The sequence below is a fragment of the Bactrocera tryoni genome, chromosome 3, assembly GCF_016617805.1.
Source record: "Bactrocera tryoni isolate S06 chromosome 3, CSIRO_BtryS06_freeze2, whole genome shotgun sequence".
NCBI lineage: Eukaryota > Metazoa > Arthropoda > Insecta > Diptera > Tephritidae > Bactrocera > Bactrocera tryoni.
The window spans coordinates 41,525,714-41,547,999 of record NC_052501.1 but is presented as its reverse complement, the minus strand read 5'-3'; the positions used below and the strand labels follow the sequence as shown (position 1 = coordinate 41,547,999).

Sequence of the window (22,286 nt, the reverse complement as noted above, 5' to 3'; positions counted from 1 at the left end):
TTTGTATTTGCAATTTAAAATACAGTTACAAATACGTAGACACGTGTGTTTATTATGTCTGTTATATAGTACATCTCAGCGAACAGTGGGTCACTTTGAGTTTCTTTAGCAGCTCACTTAGTTTGAATGTAACTGTCGTAATATGTAATATCTACCTACCCCACTCCTTGAAACATAGAAAGGGCGAATTGCTTTTCGACTAAATAAACTTAAAGAGAAACCACTAAACATAATATAACACAAGTACAGACTGACTGTGAGCGACAGAGACCCAAAGAGCTCCTATCGATCAATTACTGGTGGGACTGATTCGAAGAACAGAACATTCAATCTGATTAGGTAGTGCTTTCTCTAGTTTGCTTTCAGGCATGTTGAAGCATTGGAACGGGAGTTCTAAATTTTGAACACGAAAATATTATCAATTGAGTTGGAGATACAGAGCTGTAATAGCTGAACTATTGAATTTGAATTTAACTTCAGTTATGGCAATCACTTTTATTGAATTCTCTTCAGATTTAAGACTTATATTTTGAACAAGTTACAGCTTTTAGATTCTCGGATAATCAAAGTACGCCGGGGGCCTAGCATAACACTATTTTACAGCTACAACTATAAGATAAGATATTAACGCGAAGAAATTGAGATTAATCCGACGAAACAGTAAACTATCAGGGTGTTTCTAACCTCTTGACAATGCAAAGTTTAAAACAGGGACCAACAGCAAAAGATACCAAGAAAACTTTCTACCCGAATATTCTATATTCAATGCCCTCTCCTTTTTCTCTATTGACGTAGATACTGCTTACGCGGTTATAGCTGAGTTTACAAAAGAGCGCCAGACGCTCTCCCTTTTCGCCGGCGGGTACTGCGTCGAATACTTGCAGAGCTGGAGTATTTTCATCTGTTCGGACGACATGACCTCGCCATGGTAGCCGCTACCTCTTAATCCGCTGAACTATGTCAATATGGTCATATATCTCGTACAGCTCATTTTTGCATCGACTGCGATATTCGGCGGACCACAAATCTTCCGCACAACCTTTCTTTCGAAAACTCGTAACTCCGACTCATTAGCTGTTATCATCGATCATGCCTCTGTACCATACAGCAGGACAGGGATGTCGAGTGAGTAGTAGAATTGTGTCTTTATTCGTCGAGAGATAGCTTTACTTCTCAATTGCCTCCTCAGTCACCTGTTGGCAACAGTTATTCTGCTTTAGGTTTCGAGGCCGACGTTGTTGTTGGTGTTAAAGCTGGTGCCAAGGTGGAAAAAATTATCTACGAATTCGAAGTTATGGCTGTCAACAGTGACGTGGAAGACAAGTGGCGAATGCGATGACTGTTTTGATGACAGGAGATATTTTGTCTTGCCCTCGTTCACTACCAGACCCATTTTCTTTGCTTCCTTATCTTGCTTCCTTTTCCGCTAGATCACCTATGGGGTTCTACAAGAGTATGCTCATAGATGGAATGGATTATTGCACAAGATAATGCTAAAAACTTTGAACATATTATTCAGATTTCACCACTATAGCATATAGCTGTCAGTCAAACTAACTAAACCAAAAATTTCAACTTCCGGAGACCTAAACGAAAAAAGCGAGTATTCGAGAAACCATTATAAAATATAGCTATGCGAATATCAGAAATAAATATAATGAGTCATAAGGTATGATATTTTATTCCTTTTTCCGTATCTGAAAAATATAATTCGAAAGTAAACCGAAACCTCGTAAGCCCAGATATCCGAATCATTTTCCGAAGGTATTAACCAAATATTCGCATTATCCTGATTTTATCCGCATCAATAGATATTCTGTATGCATATTCGGATAATGGAATTTATTTGGAGAGAAGCTTCTAAGGTTGAGGCTGGGGAATAAATGCTGATAAAAAGCGTTTCATGAAGCCTATTTACAGGGCTTAAAACACATTCTGATACCACTGTCCGTCGGCAATGCATTTACTGGAATTTCTTAATTAATAGTTTGATTTCAATTTTATATCAAATTTATTTTCTATTTTTTTATATTTTTTTTATTTTTTGTCGTTGCAGTTGTTTTCGCCTTTGTCTAATAATGCAATTTTTATTCAAAATTCGCGCTCGTGCAGCGTGTGGATATTGTTGGTGTGCAGCGGTGTCTGTCTGTCCGTCTGTTTGTTTCGCCCCCGTTGCATTGCCGTGAGGTATCTTAATAAATTTATGGCAACAGAAATATTTCTTGCCACTTTTATTATCTGCGCTGTTGTTATTATAATTGTTATTTTGCTCGTTTGCTCGTTGTTGTTGGTGGGGGCTTTCGTTCAGGCGGTTCAGGCGGCTGCAACTGCCAGCAATTGCCATTGTTCGGCGCTTTTTCAGTGCATTTTCCAAAACTACAAGTGTTTTTCGCATAAAAGTCCAAAACAAAAAGGCATTAATTTTACTTGTGCATAAAAGCGAAATGTTGTTTTCGGCTATTGACCCCCAGGAATGTAGTTTTCTTGATTAGATTGGCCCCTGTGTGCGGCATGCATACGAGTTTATGAAATTTAATTAAAAAATCAAATTAATAGTTTTGATTTAACGATTTCTCGACTGAGTCATTGTCTGCTTATTTTTGATTTAATGCTCTCGATTTCGCAAATAAATTACTACTTGCGCTTGTGGTCGTAATAAAATTGCATTTAACCTTGAAATGCACTTGAGGCAATTAAAGTAAAAACGTTTAGAATCGACCGGAATGTGAGAAGTGTGGAAAACTGATTTACATTAGTAAATGCCCTAATGATTAAACACAAATATATAGTTTTAGATACGCTTACACAAGAAAATAACTGTATTTTACTTTCTCAACGAAGAAAAACGATTACGTCGGTTGCACCGAAACTATAATACCCTCCACAGATGTATTTCTTATAGCATAAAAGGTATTAAAAGATCCTTATCTTGACTTCGATTGATATATTGATCGGATCTGTACAATTTCTTCGGAGATTATACCGTTACTTAACGAAAAATCCATTCCAAATTTGGTAAAGTTCTCTTGTCAAATCAAAAAACTTTTCATACAAGGACATGTATTTGATCGTTATAGTAGTACGATATCGGCGTTTCCGACAAACAAGCAGCTGCATTGGGAAAGGAAGGCTATTGAAAAAAAGCTCTACTTGGATCACCCCTTTATATATATTTAAAGGATTGTAGATGTTAACAACTAAATGAATGGAATTAAGTGTGTTGATTTAAAATGAATTCAAATTAAATCAACTGTGGCGGCCCTATACGAAGGAAACAGCTATATCCCTATGGGACACTCTAATCTACTAGCTAATCCAGCTACTTGAAGCAAATAGTTTTGAAATTATCTGATATACGGAGATATCCTTCCTCTTAATTGGCATAGACACCGCTTACGCGATTATAGCCGAGTTAACAACCGCGCGCCAGTCGTTTTTTCTTTTCGCTACGTAGCGCCAATTGGATATTCCAAGCGAAGCCAGGTCCTTCTCCACTTGGTCCTTCCAACGGAGTGGAGGTCTTCCTCTTCCTCTGCTTCCCCCGGCGGGTACAGCGTCGAATACTTTCAGAGCTGGAGTGTTTTCATCTATCCGGACAACATGACCTAGCCAGCATAGCCGCTGTCTTTTAATTCGCTGAACTATGTCAATGTCGTCATATATCTCGTACAGCTCATCGTTCCATCGAATGCGATATTCGCCGTGGCCAACGCGCAAAGGACCATAAATTTTCGCAGAACTTTTCTCTCGAAAACTCGCAACGTCGACTCATCAGTTGTTGACATCGTCCAAGCCTCTGCACCATATAGCAGGACGGGAATTATGAGTGACTCATAGAGTTTGGTTTTTGTTTGTCGAGAGAGGACTTTGCTTCTCAATTGCCTACTCAGTCCGAAGTAGCACCTGTTGGCAAGAGTTATCCTGCGTTGGATTTCTAGGCTGACATTGTTGGTGGTGTTTACGCTGGTTCCAAGATAGACGAAATTATCTACAACTTCAAAGTTATGACTGTCAACAGTGACGTGAGAGCCAAGTCCCGAGTGCGACGACTGTTTCTTTGATGACAAGAGATATTTCGTTTCGTGCTTCCTTGTCCAGCCAGGAGAAAGCAGAACTAACGGCGCGGGTGTTAAGGCCGATGATATCAATATCATCGGCATACGCCAGCAGCTGTACACTCTTATAGAAGATGGTACCTTCTCTATTTAGTTCTGCAGCTCGAACTATTTTCTCCAGAAGCAGGTTGAAGAAGTCGCACGATATGGAGTCGCCTTGTCTGAAACCTCGTTTGGTATCGAACGGCTCGGAGAGGTCCTTCCCGATCTTGACGGAGCTTTTCGTGTTGTTCAACGTCAGTTTACACAGCCAATCAGTTTGTTGACGGTGGGCTTTAATCTTTCACACAATACGCTCGATAGAACTTTATATGCGATGTTGGGCACACGGAGATATTATCATAACATAATCTCTGCCGACCCCAAAATACAGCAAAAGTCCTTGATATCCATCTCACTGAACGGATAGACATGGAACCTTCGAACTCATGATAAATTCTGAACCTGCTATTTTTAATGGAAAGAACAAATTCGCAAAATTCAATACCTTCTTCTGCAATAATGACGAGTTTCTTTTTTTAATATTGCTGGTGCTGTGAGCACTATCCCTACAAGGCTATAGATGTGTACACGTCCAGCAAATAGTTGTTCTAGTTAAATGAGGTAAGTAATAACGAATCGTCTCAAACTGGGCCCAGTCTTAGCACACTGAATAACGATAATCGATATCTTTAGCTTTGTGTTTCAGCTAGAAAACGTTGGTTTGGGTTTATGTATCTGTCACTTTTATTAAAGTTGACTGGCGAAGCACTAAAAAAACAACACCAGGAAAGCATAGTTTTTCGTCGATTGAGATGATTTTTTTTTTTTATGATTTCTAATATTTCAAACTAAACGGATTAAAGAATTCTAAAAATGTTGCCATATGATCGTTGCGAATAAAATGCTCTGAGAAAACACAGTTACTAAATTGCGTGGAACTGTTTATCAACGCGTTGCGAGCTAAGAAACCGAGCACTTTCTAATGAAAACCGACAGAATTTGTAACTAGGAAAGGACCTACTTTTCAATGCAGTGCGGTTGGGTAGGGTAATTGAACTTAAAGGATTTTATTACCGAATAGTGCTTTCTTTGGGGATAGTTTAAATGACTGACTTCGTAATATAAGCTGGACCCACACATAGTCTAAGTTCATATTGTCCAGCTCAAAACGCCTAAAACGGTTGGCCTATAAGCAGCCCCAATCTAGAACCTAATTCCTGTGTAATTGAGAACTTGAAAGTAAAACGGCAATACTTTCTATTACTCTTCGCCATTTACAGGATTTCATACCGAATCTGAAATTTTGCACATGTTCATGAATGGAGTTTTCTGTCGAGAGCTCTCCATTAAAATTGAAGCGTTTTTCACGCGAAGGCGGCTATCGTCAAGGTAGCGCTAGATACACTGTTCCGAAGTGCAACCTCTTCAGAGAGTTATGCATTTATTCCTTTAGCTGAGCGATTATATTAGCTTTGAATTCGCTAACTGTACGCTTAGAACTACCGTCTTAGCAATTGCTTTAAGCTTTCTTAATTTTTCCATTCTATTCTAGACTTGTATACTAGCCTCACCCCAATTTTGTCGCATTGAAAGCGAGTTGCATTCTAGCGCTGGAACTATGGACCTGAAGTAAGGGCGGCAAGCTACTTGCTCCTAGCAAAATAAATCTCGCTGCATTTTTAAGCTGACTGCCTAAAAGGTAAGCGGCGTGATTGAATTTTCTGACGGACGCTTTTTGCCAAAGCTGTATGGAAAAAGGCGAAGTGGAATCATCCAGCTTTTTCAAGCAAGATATTGAAATATCTCTATAGACATACCTTCGGCGAACTTAGCGAAGTGGCTGGCATTGATATTAGGTTAGGTTAGGTTAATCTAGTAGCCCCATGAACCACGCATAGACCAGTTGTGGTACTTTACGATGCCAGATGGAGTTCACTTACTGGGTACATGAGGAGTAGTCATTTTTTAGGATGACGCGAATTTTAACAGACCCTCCGGCCTCACTATCGATACTTCCTCCAGTATATCTAACCGTGGGGACCCAGTAGCTTACAGCATAGTACAGATGCTCCATTGCTTCCCTGGTGCTTTGAGCTAGACATTTCCTGAAGTCTTCTCAATCTGTCAGTCCCATTCTGCGGGCGAGTCGCCACCAGACAGTGACCACTTAGTATTCCGAACTATCGAGTGTCAACAGGAATTGTGTATACCTTCGATCTACCGTTTGGCACATGACTTTCGCAGATTTACTTCCAGGTAGTTCGATTTTGTGTACCATGCTTCTGTTCAGATCGCCGTATAGACAATGCATGGGTTTCCCAATGTTTATCACGTTTTCGGGTGTTAGCCGTCACCATTCTTGGCAATCTGTCCACTATTTCATTGCCCTCGATACCTTTATGGCCCAGCACCCAATAGAAGTGAAGTCTCTTGCTTCTGGCAATACTTTCTACTGCTTCTCTGCTTCCCAAGACACTTATGGCCGGTATGTGATACGAGGTTACTCTGGAATTGATTGCAGGTGCATTTAAGGTTAGCTCAACGGCTTTCGCAATAGCAAAGACTTCAGCTTGAAATATACTACAGTCGTCCGGCAACTTAAAAGTCTGCCTTATGCCTAACTCTGGACAGAATATTCCCTCACCAACTCCATCGTCCCTTTTCATGCCATCCGTATAAATGTTTAGGGTGTTGCGAGTTGCTTTTACGCCAACCATTTTTATACTCTCGCAACGAAGTTGCTAAGGAGAGTATTATAGTTTTGTTCACATAACGGTTGTTTGTAAGTCCTAAAACTAAAAGAGTCAGATATAGGGTTATATATACCAAAGTGATCAGGGCGACGAGTAGAGTCGAATCCGGATGTCTGTCTGTCCGTCCGTCCGTCTGTCCGTCCGTCCGTGCAAGCTGTAACTTGAGTAAAAATTGAGATATCATGATGAAACTTGGTACACGTATTCCTTGGCTCCATAAGAAGGTTAAGTTCGAAGATGAGCAAAATCGGCCCACTGCCACGCCCACAAAATGGTGAAAACCGAAAATCTATAAAGTGTCATAACTAAGCCATAAATAAAAATATTAAAGTGAAATTTGGCACAAAGGATCGCATTAGGGAGGGGCATATTTGGTCGAAATTTTTTTGGTAAAGTGGGAGTGGCCCCGCCCCTACAAAGTTTTTTGTACATATCTCGGAAACTACTATAGCTATGTCAACCAAACTCTACAGAGCCGTTTCCTTCAGGTATTTCCATATACAGTTCAAAAATGGAAGAAATCGGATATTAACCACGCCCACCTCCCATACAAAGGTTATGTGTGCGTTAACCGACTAACAAAAAACGTCAGAAACACTAAATTTTACGGAAGAAATGGCAGAAGGAAGCTGCACCCTTTTTTTTAAATTTAAATGGGCGTGGCATCGCCCACTTATGGACCAAAAACCATATCTCAGGAACTACTCTACCGATTTCAATGAAATTCGGTATATAATATTTTCTTAACACCCTGATAACATGTACGAAATATGGGTGAAATCGGTTCACAACCACGCCTTATTCCAATATAACGCTATTTTGAATTCCATCTGATGCCTTCTCTGTATAATATATAGTACATTAGGAACCAATGATGATAGCGGAATAAAACTTTACACAAATACGGTATTTGAGCTGATCCCTTGTGGAAAAATTGTCGTGATCGGACTATAACTTTTCAAGGTCCCTTATATCGAACAAGAAGAATTCAGTGGCTAACCTAACCTAACCTAATTTTTAACCGAAAATATCAGTAAATCTCTCAAATGTTTTCATGCAATTCAGAGGGCATCATTTTTATATTCTCGCAATAAAGTTGCTAATAACGGTATCTCGATTATCACTTTATCATGCGAGAGTATAAAATGTTCGGTGACACCCGAACTTAGCCCTTCCTTACTTGTTTTTTTTTTTATGTTTACTTTGAACCTTCTTTTCCAGTGGAAAAGTGGGATCATGCAGTCGATGTTTGCCAAAACGCCATTACCCACCGAGCTGGGTCCGAAGGTTATATATAAATTCACCTGCAGCCAGTAGCCGTTCCGCCGATTTTGCTGCGCAGTTTTCAGGGAAGAGGTCTATAGGTGGCAGATTTAGTACCAAGGTTGTTCGGTCTCGTTTGAGTTTTGTGGACGAGTATATAAAGCAAGAAGAAAAAGAAATATATGTATACATACATATGTAAGTTTATATGTGGGACTACATATACATATGTATAATTATGTGCATGGGTATAATTCCCATGCGATAACATTGGGTGCAACTACTCAGCATGAAAAGTGCAACAAAATGCCAAATTAGCGCAAACAACAAACTACAACAACAGCAAACATAGAAAATCACAGCACGACAATACACTGACACACATACACACTTATGGATACATACATACGGTGCATTATTAAAGTGAAACAGCGTGGCAACATGAAAGACAATGATTTCTTTACGGCACCAGCGGAGTTATAATTTAGATCTAATTGCAAGATACTCGCCACATACCAGCTGTAACACATAAACAACAACAATGCTAAAAAACCGAAAAACGAAAACAAACACGTATGGCAAACACAAATGCAACAAAAACATAGAAGAGGCAGCCAACAAGTGGCAGTTTGGTAGCTTCCACGCTCGGCAACATTTTGTGGCAGTGAATTTCGTTGCGGTGCTAACGAAAAAAGTCAGTAGCCGCTGAGGCAGACGGTTGCCAAGCACGCAGCCAGCAGACGGTAAAGTGCAAACAGCACAATGAGCCACAGCTTCGGTATGACTGTGTGTCGTTGTGTTTGTGTTCGTCATATAAAGAGACCGACTTGCAACATGCTATTTGTGTGGCAGTGATTGCAGCAGTCGCATGTTGCACGGTTGCAACTAACAGCTAACAGATGAGTACATGTGTTGTACTTGTTGAATTGGCTGCTGCTACCATTAAAACAACAACAACAATACCAACAAACAACAATAGCGGCAACAAAACCAACATACAAAGTATCCTATTGAAAAATCGTCAATTGTTGAAGGCATTTTATTGAGCGTTTGCGTGTTGCACACATATTAAGAGCGCAATGAGATCGCCGATAGGATTTTCTTACGACGTCATCAGTGACGAAAACGTAAAGCAACAATCACAAAGCAGTTGGTAAAATATAAGAAACCATTTGAGGTGGCCTAAGCTCGAGCGGAAGCTACTTTTTTAACGGCACATACCAAAAGACCCTTGCAGATTGGTAGTAGAGGTCGAGGTGGTTAGCCAGAATGATACCAAATATCTCTCGCACATAATTAAATATTCGGCTAGAGTCGTTTACCTTGACCAAAAACTCCAAATCTTAACGATTCAAAGAGAGTTGAATCACCGGTATAACCAGCCTTTGCTCAGATAAAATCCAGATCAATATCGGTTACCTAGAACTGGCTGTAATGGGAAATGTAGCTCCTATATTCCCTTAGCAATAATAATTTCGAAGCTCAACGCTGATCTAAACTCAATCCCTCTAAATCTCTGAGGGATGTGATAGACGGGGCAGTTTAAGGGTGGAGTAATTAAATGTGGGCGAATAAACTTAAAAAAATACCTGCTGATGCTAAGTCATTAAATTGGTGATCCATTTCAAGGTTCCCTACATTTTTAAAGAAAAACAGATACTTCAAATTTGATTGCAATGTCAAAAAAGTCTTGCGGTATTTTTATTGAATTTTTTTTTTTTTTTATTGAAATTGAAATTAATTTTTGATGACTCATGCCCGCTCTTGACCTATGCTACGGCTGCTACTATGCCGGTCTCTTTCGACAAATTCAGCGATTTTATCGCAATTTTCGACGACAGGCCTTCCGGAGCGTGGCGCATCTTCGACCACCTCTACACCAGAACGAAAACGTTGAAACCATCGTTGTGCGGTGGAAATGGAAACTGTATCGGGTCCATAAACTGCACAAATTTTATTGGCGGCTTGAGATGCATTTTTACCTTTATCGTAGTAGTACTGTAAAATATGACGTATTTTCTCTTTATTTTACTCGATGTTTGCGACGCTATAACTCACGAACGACTTAAAAGACACGACAATCAATCAAACACGTGTTAGCGCGTGAAATGGGCTTTCCAAAAAGGTATAGCATGACCCGATGCGATGAATAAAACCAGAACTACGCGCTTTCAGCGCCAACTAGCGAAAATACCACAACTTTTTTGACAATATATCCCCACAGGAAGAAGTTTAACGGTGTGATATCACACGATTTTGGTAGCCAATCGACCGACCCAAAACGTGAAATTATCTGCTCACCGACACGACGTCTTGTTGAAAGCAAGTATCGCCGAGATCACCTTCACCTCCAATTTCAAGCATCAAATCGCCGATTATCATCGATATGCCAAAAAACGGTGTTGAAAAAAGCACCTATACTTGGAACTCTTTTTACAAATCCGGTTAACATGTGTTGGGCAATTTTTGTGGTGTAACCTTTGGCTTCTTCTTTCGAAAGAACCTATATTTCAGTAGATATGGAGAGGAATATGTCTTACTATACGAAGTTTGATTCAATAAGCACTTAGACCCACCGGTGGCGCCACTATTTTCTAGTCCACTCTCCCAGGCCATACTGTCAGTGTTTCAGCCAAATTGGATTCATAATTCTGTATTGCCGCTTGTAGAAAGAGAGAGAGAAAGAGCAATATCAGCAATTTAGTATTAAATTCTTTGTTACAGAACTCGTGCTGTGAAATCAAAATCGCATTGGTGTGACCCTTTTGAATCGATAGCTACTGTCAAGCCATGCCAAGGTGACCAGAAAACGGGAACCACTGAGGATAATGTGGCAAAAATTCATTATCTCGGCGTCTGATAATCCGCGAGATAGCATCTAAAAATATCGCTTGGGTCATACACTCCTCGAAATTTTGGCGATGAGAAGGCTGTCGGAGGGATGCCAATTTTTGTTCACTATAAAAAGCGTAACCGTGATACCAGCGGTATTGGATACGGTTTAAACGCAATTCAAATTTCTGTGTCGTTTCGTGACTGCCGAAGAAACATCAAGGTATTGGTACAACAGAAACCAAGGGACAGTTGAAATAGCAGACTTCATGCAAGTAGAGCCATCCTGCAATAAAGAAGACGGCTTCGAGCTTGTTCGAAACTTTTCAATCGGATTCATACATTTTATAACCCAAATGCGGTATATATAGTTTGTCAGGAAGTATGTACCAACTAGAAGGAAACATCGCAGACCATATAAAATATATAGATAAATCATCAGCATGACGAGCTAAGTCGATTTAACCGTGTCCGTCCATCCGTCCGTCTGTCCGCCTAATGCGGACTAGTCCCTCAGTTTATGTGAAATCGATCTGAAATTTTGTTTTGTCCTAACCGACCATATCAGCCCATTATAGCACTCAACTGCTATACAAACCGAACGATCAAAGTGATGGTTTTGTATGGAAAACTTTTCTATTTATGTTTAAGCCAAAGGTATATTCTTCATAGAATTTGGTCAGATCGAATCACTATAACATATAGCTGGCATATAAACTGACCGATAAAAATTAAGGTCCTCTGTAGAAACTTTTACATTTGTGAAGGGCATCATAGTTTCGGTGCAACTAAAGTTAACGTGTTTTCTGCTTTAGGTTTAAAGAAGTGAGAGTATCTCTGGGTCCAATGTCCACATCGATCACTCAAGATCTCACAACAAGCATTATATGAACATTATACCCAGCATGCAACGTTATTGCTCGGGTATGAATTCACAAAAATGTGCGCACACTATTGCACACAGTCCAAATTGCACAAATACAAGTGCAAATACAAATATTGTTGCAATAGATTTGCTATTGCTGTACGACGGCTATCAGCCGAAGAGTAATGATATGGCCCATGCAACATCCATAGTGGCAGTAATGAGTGAACCAATGAATGAATTTGCCATTTTCGTAGCAAAAATTTATTGAAAAGTGCATCTAATGAGCTACTTTACTCGCCGCATGCCAGCCAATGTGGCAGGCAGCCGCGTTGCCGCAAACGAGTAAGTGTTTACGGCGTTATTATACCACGGCTATATTGTTGCATCTAAAGTTGCGTTATTACTGCTTGCCCGCATATAACTATTGTCTATTGCATATATTGTTGTTGTTGGTGTTGCAAGCAGTGAAAATCCCTAATAATTGCAACAATTGCGTTTGAAAGTTTGTGGGGAGCTGAGGGGAGCGATTGGCGGTTGCAATATGCGGCATGCAACGAATGACCAAGACGTGTGCAGCATAAGTAATCAGCATACATTTGTTGTTGCGTCTTTGAGATGAAAATCTTCAGTAGCTCTGTTGTACTCATAATGATAATGATAGTGCAAAACGTTTGAGGTTATAAGCAAAACAAACACAAAGCGCTTAAAAGCCTACGTTAAAAAACTATGCTTCATCTGAAATCTTACAAGCTTGATTTCAGTTAAAGAAAAACCAAGAAACTTCAAATTTAATAGAGAATGTTTATTATCTTTCGAAATAACATTCTTTGGCATTAATTTTTTGAAGATTATCTCCTCTAAATATTGGCCACGACTACGTCTCAGAAGGTCCATTTGTTGACTCGCGTGATGTTTTGCTCCAAAACCTGAAGCGGGATTGTCCGCAAAGACTTTAGACTTTATCACACGATCTTGAGTGCCAATCGAACATGAAATTATCTGCTCACCAGCATCATTTTTGAATAAATATGGACTGATGATTCCACCGACCCACGAACCACACCAAACCGTTATTTTACGGGATGAAATGGCAGCTCTTGAATCTCTTCGGGTTATCCTTCGCCCCAATTGCTTCAATTTAACTCATTTACACACTCATTGAGCCAAAAATGAGCCGCTCCGCTGAAACATCGGATTTCAGATCTCGACATAAAATGCGTCAACTCGTTCCATACGTCAGTCCGAGTTGCTGCGAACGGCGCCGAATCCACTCTCCATGGTCTTCGTGTACACTCTCAGCAACATATTCTTTACAGAACGTGAATTTTTGTATTAAAGTTGAACGATCTGTATTCTTTCCTCGAAGAAATACCAAACAATACTGAATAAAAATAAAATGACAGCTTGACACAACTCAAGCCTGATCTGTCAAAAAAAAGAAGATATTGAAAAAAGTACCTCTACTTAGATGACACCCGTTATTATTTATTAGTATATTAAGCAAATAAGTTTCTATTGGTAAAAGATAAACCATTCTTGAACATGTTTTTCTGGCAGTAACTTTGACCGTGCAAGAGAGAACTTTACTTACCAAATTTTAGTTGGTTAGAGCATTTCGTTTTGACATTCCATACATATGCGTTAGTCACCATTCAAGCTTTAGTGTTTGATGGATTCCAGGTATTCAGAGTCAGGTTTGTGATAGATAGCTTGTATTGTTATGGCGCAGACCTATTTTTAGAGCATGCTCTCCAAAAGGTCTGTACCTCGTTATAGTAACTGTAAGTCTGTATGTATGGTACTTTTCCTGGACCTAGGTAATAAGTTTTAGTTCTAGTCTTGCTATACTTAGGTTATATCTGTTTTGTTATTGGACAATTGTTTATTGATTTCCATCTGTTTTGAGCTATGACTTCAAAACGCGTTTATAGCTTTCTTTTAATCGTTCTCAACATGCATGGTATTAAAGTGGCAATGCAAATTAGAATCAAATGAAGTTGAACTTCCTATGAGCTTAAAGCCTAATTGCAACTGTTGACTACGCTGGAACTAGTCTGTGGCTATACCGCCTGGCTATCCGTGGATATGGTTGCTTTCTGTAGCCTCCCGTAGATATTCTATAGACCTCCACAGGTCTTTTCTATACATAGTATCCTAACCGGATAGAGAGAAAGAGAGATGTCAAGATCAGTGGTGTATACCCCCGTTCATACTCCGCAGCCCATTTTGAACAGATAGTGGTTGTATTATTATCCCCTACTAAATCTCTTCTCCACTCACGTCAAGAAGATAACTTCACCTAAAAGTGACTATTTAAATCTAACCTTGTGAGGATATACTCTGATTTACTTAGGTTTAGCTGGTTCAAGATGGCGCCACATTTATATTCTTTCCGGTTGCAACTTCCTAATTCCTTTATTCTGATATCCGAAATTGCTTTCCAAATAAAAACGTCTATGGGGCAGTTGATGCAGGAACAAATTAAGGGCATCAGTTGGACAAGACATAATAGCCCCGTTTACGCCTGCGTAGGCTTCGTCTACTATTCTAATTAACTTGCTTCTGTCTGTTCTGTTGGTTCTTTTTTCAGCATTGCTTCTTTTAGTTTTTTTGGATAATCATACCTGAATTCTCACAATCATTACATTTCTCCGGGGAAGCACATTAAAAAAATTAAATTTAAATAACTTCTAAGATAATTAAGCAGGTTTTAAACTCATTTTATTGAATATTTTTTGTCATACAAATTTAATTTTTTTTTTTAATTAATTGTGATAAAATTGCAGTTTGGACAACTGTTATCATATCATAAGCTACTGTTTTGTTTTGGTTCTACAAAAACGGGTTTATTATGAAGTAGACCCAACCCAAACAAATATCTTAAGGCAGAAATTATTACAAGTTGCATCCCTAAGTTCTAAAGTATTCGTGGACCACAGTATCAAAGAAGACCTAAATGAGTCCATCCGCCATCACACGTAAGGCACGGAGCTGTGCCTTTACAGATTCTAACTCGTGCAAGAATTTTAGCCGAACGTCCATCCAGGGCCGTCACACGTTCGTTGAATAGATTTCCACAAGAAAAATTTGTTCAGCGATAAAGTTCACTTCTGATTTAATGGACACGTTAATAAACAAAATTGTCGCACTTGGAGTGATGATAATACGCAAAGCAATTGTTGACACGCCGTTTCTTCCACAAAAAGACACTCTTTGGTGTGCTTTATGGGCATAAGAACCATTGGTTCATATCTGTAAAGCCACGACTTTTTCGTGCCTGAATTGGAGAATGTTGAGGTGGTCCACTTTGGTTCCAACAAAACGGCGGTACCAGCCACACAGCCATGACGCGTCTTAGGCAAGTGGCATTGTCTCCTAAATCATACGATTTAATACCGCTGGACTATTTTTTCTGTCCTTTTGTGAAGGTTGGTTGGTCTGTGCTCTATAAGCCCGAGACGATTAACTTCGTGGAAGAGAATATTCGACGCGCTATTGTCATATGGTACCAATTGCTTGAAAAAGTGGTCGAAATATGCAAACCCTTATGTTTATAGCTAGGTAGGTAGGAGTGCAGCCCTATCGGGCTCAATTAACACTTGATGTGCTATTTTGATGCACTGTTCGTAGAACCTCCTGTATTTGCCATTACGTTTCACCTTCTCTTTCAAACCATTTTGAGGTTTCGATGAAACTACTTATGTCCGATATGCTTTTTTAGTGGAATCCATTCAAGGTTTGTTTATAATACAGTAAAATTTTTGATCATTACGCTGAATTATAGGTGTGCTTAAAAACCACATAACTATAAAAAACCTTTTAAAACCAAGAAAAAATTTAAATACAATTAAATTCAACTCTCATCCATAAATATTCTCCCAAATAAGAAAATTTAATGTTAAAAACAACTCCCCAGGAACAGAGTGTTGTTAAGAGAAAAAGAGAGCGCAGCAACATATTATCTTCGGCACGTGCCATCTTCGCAACATTGCACTCTCAGCATGTCGCTTAGCGTTAAGTAAATGCTTACGCAAACAATAAAACTGCGGCCGGAAGTGCGTTTCCCGCCTAAAAAATCATTGAATGTAATGTTGCTAGCAACATGTTGTTAGAAGTGAAATACGCGAAAGCAAATGTGCGCATGTATACACGTATGTGGTTGTTAGTAGCTCGTAAATGCGCGTGTATATGTATACCGTCATGGGTATTAGTGACTTCAGTGCAGTGGCTACCAAACTTTTGTTCGGATTTTAAGATTTTAAAATATTATTAAAATTTATTTTTTTTTTTTGAAAATGAGAAAAAAATATATTTCTCCGAAATTATTGTTGAGATTTTAAGATGAATAAAATCTTAATATTTTAAGAAAATGAGTCATGTCAATAAAATTAATATAGAAAATGTAAGCATATAAAAGATTATACATCTAGATAAATAATTCATTATTGTATGTTTAGTGTTAATTTTAAGGATTAATCTCCGACTTCAATGTTGTTTTTTTGGTAGATTTATATACAATTTTTTTTTTGGTAGATTTATAACAATAAGGCAACTATTGGCAGTCTAGAGCTATATGAATATAATAGCCGTCCTATTTGGTTAGTTCTGATAAAGTAATAAATGTCAATTAGTCCTCTAACTGCAAGGAAGTACTTACGTAGATCGATTCAGCTCATTTTCTGTACAATTTTTTTATTATATTATGCGAAATATTTGCATATATGCCCTCTGTCATTCCAAATATTTCACCAATAGTTATATTTATGGACGATATAAAGTAAAATTAAAACAAGTAAGGAAAGGCTAAGGTGCAACCGAACAACAAAACATTTATACTCATGCAACTTGGAAGAGTCAATGTCAGAGGAATACCTGAAGGCGTAAAACGTCAACCAGAGGATCGAAATCTAAGCTTATGAAAATGTAAATCATATACTATTTATAACTTATATTTTGACCTACACCTACATATTCGGCATAAGCTTTGTTAGAAAACGTATGTATTATATGGTAATTGGAAGTATGGACCCGATTTTTTCTTTTGACTATTATCGTGTCACATACTAATAAAATGTTCTCTGAGATGTATTAAGGTACCTCACATATAATTACCAATCGCGTGGAGTAAAGTTAGCCAGATGTTCGAAAATCCTGGTAATAGTTATATGGGAACTAGGTCAAGTTTTCGCCCAATTTGAACTGTTTAAGGCACAAGATTTAATGTTTTGGGTGAAACAAGGAATGTAATTTTCATTGAGATAAATCAAATATTGGCAGATAGGTATGTATATTCAGCTTAAAGTCACCCGGAAGCTCGAAAATTTTTACAGAAATTTTACAGTATATGGAGGGAAGTGTCGACCCGATTCAACTCATTTTCGATCAAAAGTCAACTATAGGTACCGGGGTCTAAATATTCGGTTCCTAGGGGCTTGAATAGTTTTCGTGGGATTAAAATAATTTTTGGTCTTAAGATGGCACACACTAAAAATATTATTCGTGCCAAGTTTTATTCCGATATATCAATTGTTTTTTGATTTTTTTAGTGGAAACTGAACGAATCAAGTTTTCACATTGCCAGGTACTAAATTTTGTCGAAATCGGTCAGTCTGGTTCCGAGATATGGGGTTACACCAAAAAGTGGACGGTGCAACGCCCATAGTCCAATTTTCACAGGAGCTTCCATAAAGCTCTCTCATACTATTTCAGAGGCAAAATTGAATGTATCTGGCGTCTTTAGTGATTGATTTATCGCGCTTTTAGTAGTTTTTAAGCGTACCGTTATATGTGGAGTTAGCGGCTTCATCCTCCGATTTCATCCATTTTCTTATTGGCGGTAGAAGTTCTTATAAGATTTGCACTCAGCAAATTTGGTTATTGTAGATTTAGTGGTTTAGGAAATATGTGCATTAAACTTATTAGAAGGTGGGACCACCCCCACTTTTCCCATGTTACTGCGATCCTCTGTACCAGCTTTATATCTTAACTTAGCGCTTATAAAGTTATGTCACTTTATAGGTTTTCGGTTAATGGTGTTTTGTGGGCGTGACAGTGGTCTGATTACACCCATCTATGAACTCGTACGTTTTTTTTTTGTTCTGTAGCAACAGATTACAAGAATACAAAAAATAAATACATCGAGTAATTTTCCAAAATCCCAAGCCCCGCAGAGATTGATTTCCATGAAAGGCTTTTGCAAGATTTCAGAAAAAGAGTGGTTTTGAGAAATTTGTGTTAATTGGAAGAGAATGTCTATATATATTTACTATGTACACCCAGTTGATCTCTTTAAAAAAAAATACCTGTTTCTCCGGTTTAACTAGAATCATATACCCAATACGATAATGACCGAAGTCAAGGACTTAGTAATGATTTCGGACGACTTTAGAGTGCTCTATAAAGGCCTAATTAAGTTTAAAGTACATACCAAAAAACTTACTAGAGCTAAGTCTAAACATCCTACCTCACAAGGCGCTTAAGGGGTCCCGGTGGTCTAGAACCCTCAAATTAAGGGTGTTTTCAGGACTTTTTTTTATTTAAAAAAAAGAGCAATGAATTTAAAATTTTTACAGTTTATTTATACACTTATAAAAAGTACAAAAATATTTTTTGTTAAGTAAAAAATATTTTAACAATATTAAAAATGGCGTCCAAAAAAAGCTATCTTAAAGGATGACTACCGGTGCCGCTGTTGATTTTGACTCTTCTGAACATCTGAAACATAAAAACCAAATAAATTATTAATCAGTAGGAGTGCAGCTATCTCTGTGACTACAACCAAAAAAAAAAATTAATTTAAAAAGTTTCGCGCTTTTGAAGTTCAGATTCTGAAAACAGCTATTTTTGGACCATTTTGGATTTTTTTCGAAAAAAAATCGAATTTCTTAAAATTAAAATTTGATCGTAGTCCCAGCGATAGATATTGATCTTATAAACACCATATTAAAATTCCAAGATATTCGGATGGATAGTTTTTTTTTCATCAACGGCACGCCGAAAAAAGTAGTTTTGAGATAAATTACGTACAAAGCATCCATTCATCGAGCCCCTCGACCGCGCGCTACCTGCTAAAACGGCTGTAGAAGCAGTACAGTATATTCTTAAAGGACTATACTTTCGAACTATCAAAAAAAATCGATTTTTTGAAAATTCTAGACCACCGGGACCCCTTAACCTTTGGAAACTACCCACTAAAATCTAAAAAATAAGTCACTAACCATTAAGAATCATTCAACGATAATTAAACGCAAATACGAAGTGACACGCGAACCACCTCTGATCGTGTTAATGCACAGTTACTTGGGAAACACTGAGGCAAATGAGACCAGCTAAGCGCACACACCGACACACCCCCATTTACCTGTGCAAATTCACACACAAACACACACACGCACACAGGTAATGCACACATACAAACATCGGGGCATAGCTATGCAAGCATGCAAGCAGCCACGTCCAGCAACAGCCGAAGCAACAGTAAAAGCCAACAGCAACAAAGCAACAATAACACAACTGGCAAATAAGCAACGACGACGACAACAAGCAACAGCAAGTTGCTGTTGCAGCGCTCGTATCGTTGCCGGTCGCCTCCACCAGCACTTAGCCGGTCGTTCGAACGGCCGTCGAACGACAGACGATGGACGACAGACGCAAGTCGTGCATAAGTCGACGACGGTCGCGCTATCAAAGTTGGAAATTTGCCTTCTTCTTACCTAAATGCGAAATTCGGTTTTGAAAATTCAGTTGGCGTTCGACCAGCAAATGCAACGAACGATTTATAGCGGCTAAACGGACCACAAAATACAATATGAAGCAAATACAAAACTTGAGCCCAAGTTGAAGTGATAAAGCAAAGCACACGCTGCAGCGCTTAAAAGTGCTGCCTACAAAAATTTGTGTTAATTTGTGAGAAAAAACAAAAAAAAAAAAAATTTTAAAAGAAGTGTTAACGGTGAATGTGAATTTAAAGTGTTAAAAAGATACTTTGTATGAAAACTTTTAGGGACTTAGCGAGCTAAAGCAGCCGATTGGGCAATAACACGTCTCAATTAACACGTGTGTTGCTGCTGTTGTTGGCTTTTTCCAACTTTTTTTTTAGTTTTTTGCTGCTGCGTTGAAAAGGTGTGAAAATAATTTTGCGATTTTTTTGGTGCATTGATTGTTTATTGCCTTTCATTTATTTCTTGTTGCTGTTGTTGTTGTCGATTTTAAGTCTTTGAAATTTCAACGTTTCCCTTTGCCTGTCACAAGTCGCTGGCAAATTAATTTGTCTTTGCAACTTTTTTTATTATTTTTTTGTACGTTCTCTTGTGCACTTCCGTTTCATGCGCATAAAATTGCAACAAATTGTTGCATGCAACTAATTAACAAATTTTTAATGACACAACAAATTACGTTGATGTGCATTGCCAGTGTAATGTCTGCTTTGGCGAAAAATTAGCGAAAAGGGAAATTGGTATTCGCTAACGTGCTGCCATTTGTTAGAGCAAATGAGCAAAGAGTTAATATTCTTTTGCTCAAAAGTGCATTTCATAATTATGCATTCAGAATTTTACATAAAATTTTGTATTTTGCTGGGTTGACTGAGTTGGCAAGGTTGAAGTTGAGTAAATTCTTTGTTATATGAAATTCGCAATAATAAGTTTTTGATGAGAGCAAATTAGTTTTGAAGTTTTGAAAATCGTTTCATTCATATTAAAAAAAAATTAAAACTGTTTCGTTAAAATAACAAAACAAAATTAGGAAAAATTAAAAGTCGCAAAAAAATGTCATCACTCGTTCATATTAAAAAAAAAATTAATAGAAAGCTGGACTTAAAAAAAATTTAAAAATTCTCAGAAAAGAAATTAAAATAGAAGTTTTCAAACAGAAAGTATAATATATAAAATGCTAAATTTTGAATTTTTACAATAATATGAATAAAAGTCCATATAAAATTATTTTAATAAATATTTAGGGCAAAATTAAATGTTTTTTTTATTAAAACGCCGACAGAAAATTATATGAAATTCAAAGTTTAATTTTAGTACGAATCGCTTTCAATATTCCAAAAAAAGGTCTGAGTGCTATATTCCAAATATTGCGACAAAAAGTAAAATTTTTTTTTTTCAAAAATTTTTAAAATTTTTAAAATATTTTAAAAACATAAAATTTTTTTGTGTAAAACAAAAAAATTGAAAATTAATAAAATTGTTGTTTTTGCAGAAAAATATTATCTTCAATCTTTTTATTAAAAGTATTAAGATACCTTGAAAGCAAAATATTTTCATTTTATGTAAGCTTAAAGTCGAAAAGACGGATAATAAAGTTTTTACGTAAATATGAAAAGACTTCCTGAAAATATATGTAGAAACGAAATTATAAAAGTAAATAGTAAAAAAAAAAAACAATTTTTAATTTATGTGATATTTTTGAATTCTTGAAATATTTTAAAAACATAAAATTTTTTTTAAATATAAAATTTAGATATCGTTTTTCCTGAAATATTCTAAATTTAGTTTGTTAGTCCTAAGGTTATTTTCCAAATCTAAAAAAAAATTTAGTAAAACCATTGTAACATAAATTAAAATATTTAATGTAAGGAATGTTTAAAAAAATGTGTTTGTGAAGAAAGAATCATCTTCTATTTGTCCTTTTTTTAAATAAATATTAAAAAAAAAATAAAAAATTTCGAAAATTTTTAAAATTTGTGAATTATTTTAAAAATATGTTAGTTAGAAAGCGTTCTCGTAACTATAAATTTCTAAATTTTGCTCCATAGCAAAATCATTACACATTGTTTTTCAAAGTTAATATTTTTTAATAAAAAACAAAAAAAAAATGTATAAGGAAAACTAAAAAAGCGTATTTGTGTCGAAAGAAAATTTATTTTCAAGATATTTTTATCAAAAAAATTGAGTCATTGAAAGCAGAATAATTCAATAAAATTTTATATAACAGTTCGCTCTAAATGAAAAACATAACAAAAACGATAACTTAGGCAATTTTTTATTGATTTAAAAAAAAGAACTTTCGCTAAACTCGGTATTAAGCGCATTATTTGAATCAATATTTGAAGTTTTTTGTGCAAAAACAAATAAATCTCTTAAGCTTTATTAAGACATCTATATAGCATTCGAAAGGTCTGAGTTACTTTTTTTAAACCGTTCTTACATTAAAAATCGTTTCATAATTAGCTAAGATATGGGCTACAAATGCGCAAAAGTGCGAATAATCAGGGTTTTTAACTTGAGTCGAGATTTTGGGGATATTTCCAAAATGAATAACCTTACTTCTCGGTTCTAAATTTTCCTAGGCAACCACAACGCACCAAGTTAGGCAGAAATTGCCCAAAATATGTTTCTTTAAATTTCTAATGTGAAATAGTAGTATGCAGTTAGACTATATCTGCAATCATTTGGTTACATTTTCGGTTAATTTCGATTATCATACAAAGCAAGAAACAGAGAGGGATGTTTCACAGGGGTTTACAAG

General features: G+C 37.1%; 1 protein-coding gene across 1 annotated transcript in view; it reads left to right on the top strand.

Moving 5' to 3' along the window:
* The first annotated feature begins 19,548 nt into the window (after nt 1–19,548).
* The window catches only part of LOC120770953, a 115,993-nt gene continuing 113,255 nt past the window's right edge, over nt 19,549–22,286 (top strand). Inside the window, exon 1 of the mRNA XM_040098668.1 lies at nt 19,549–19,934. The gene's annotated coding sequence lies outside the window, so the exon portion shown is untranslated. The remainder of the gene's footprint in view (nt 19,935–22,286) is intronic.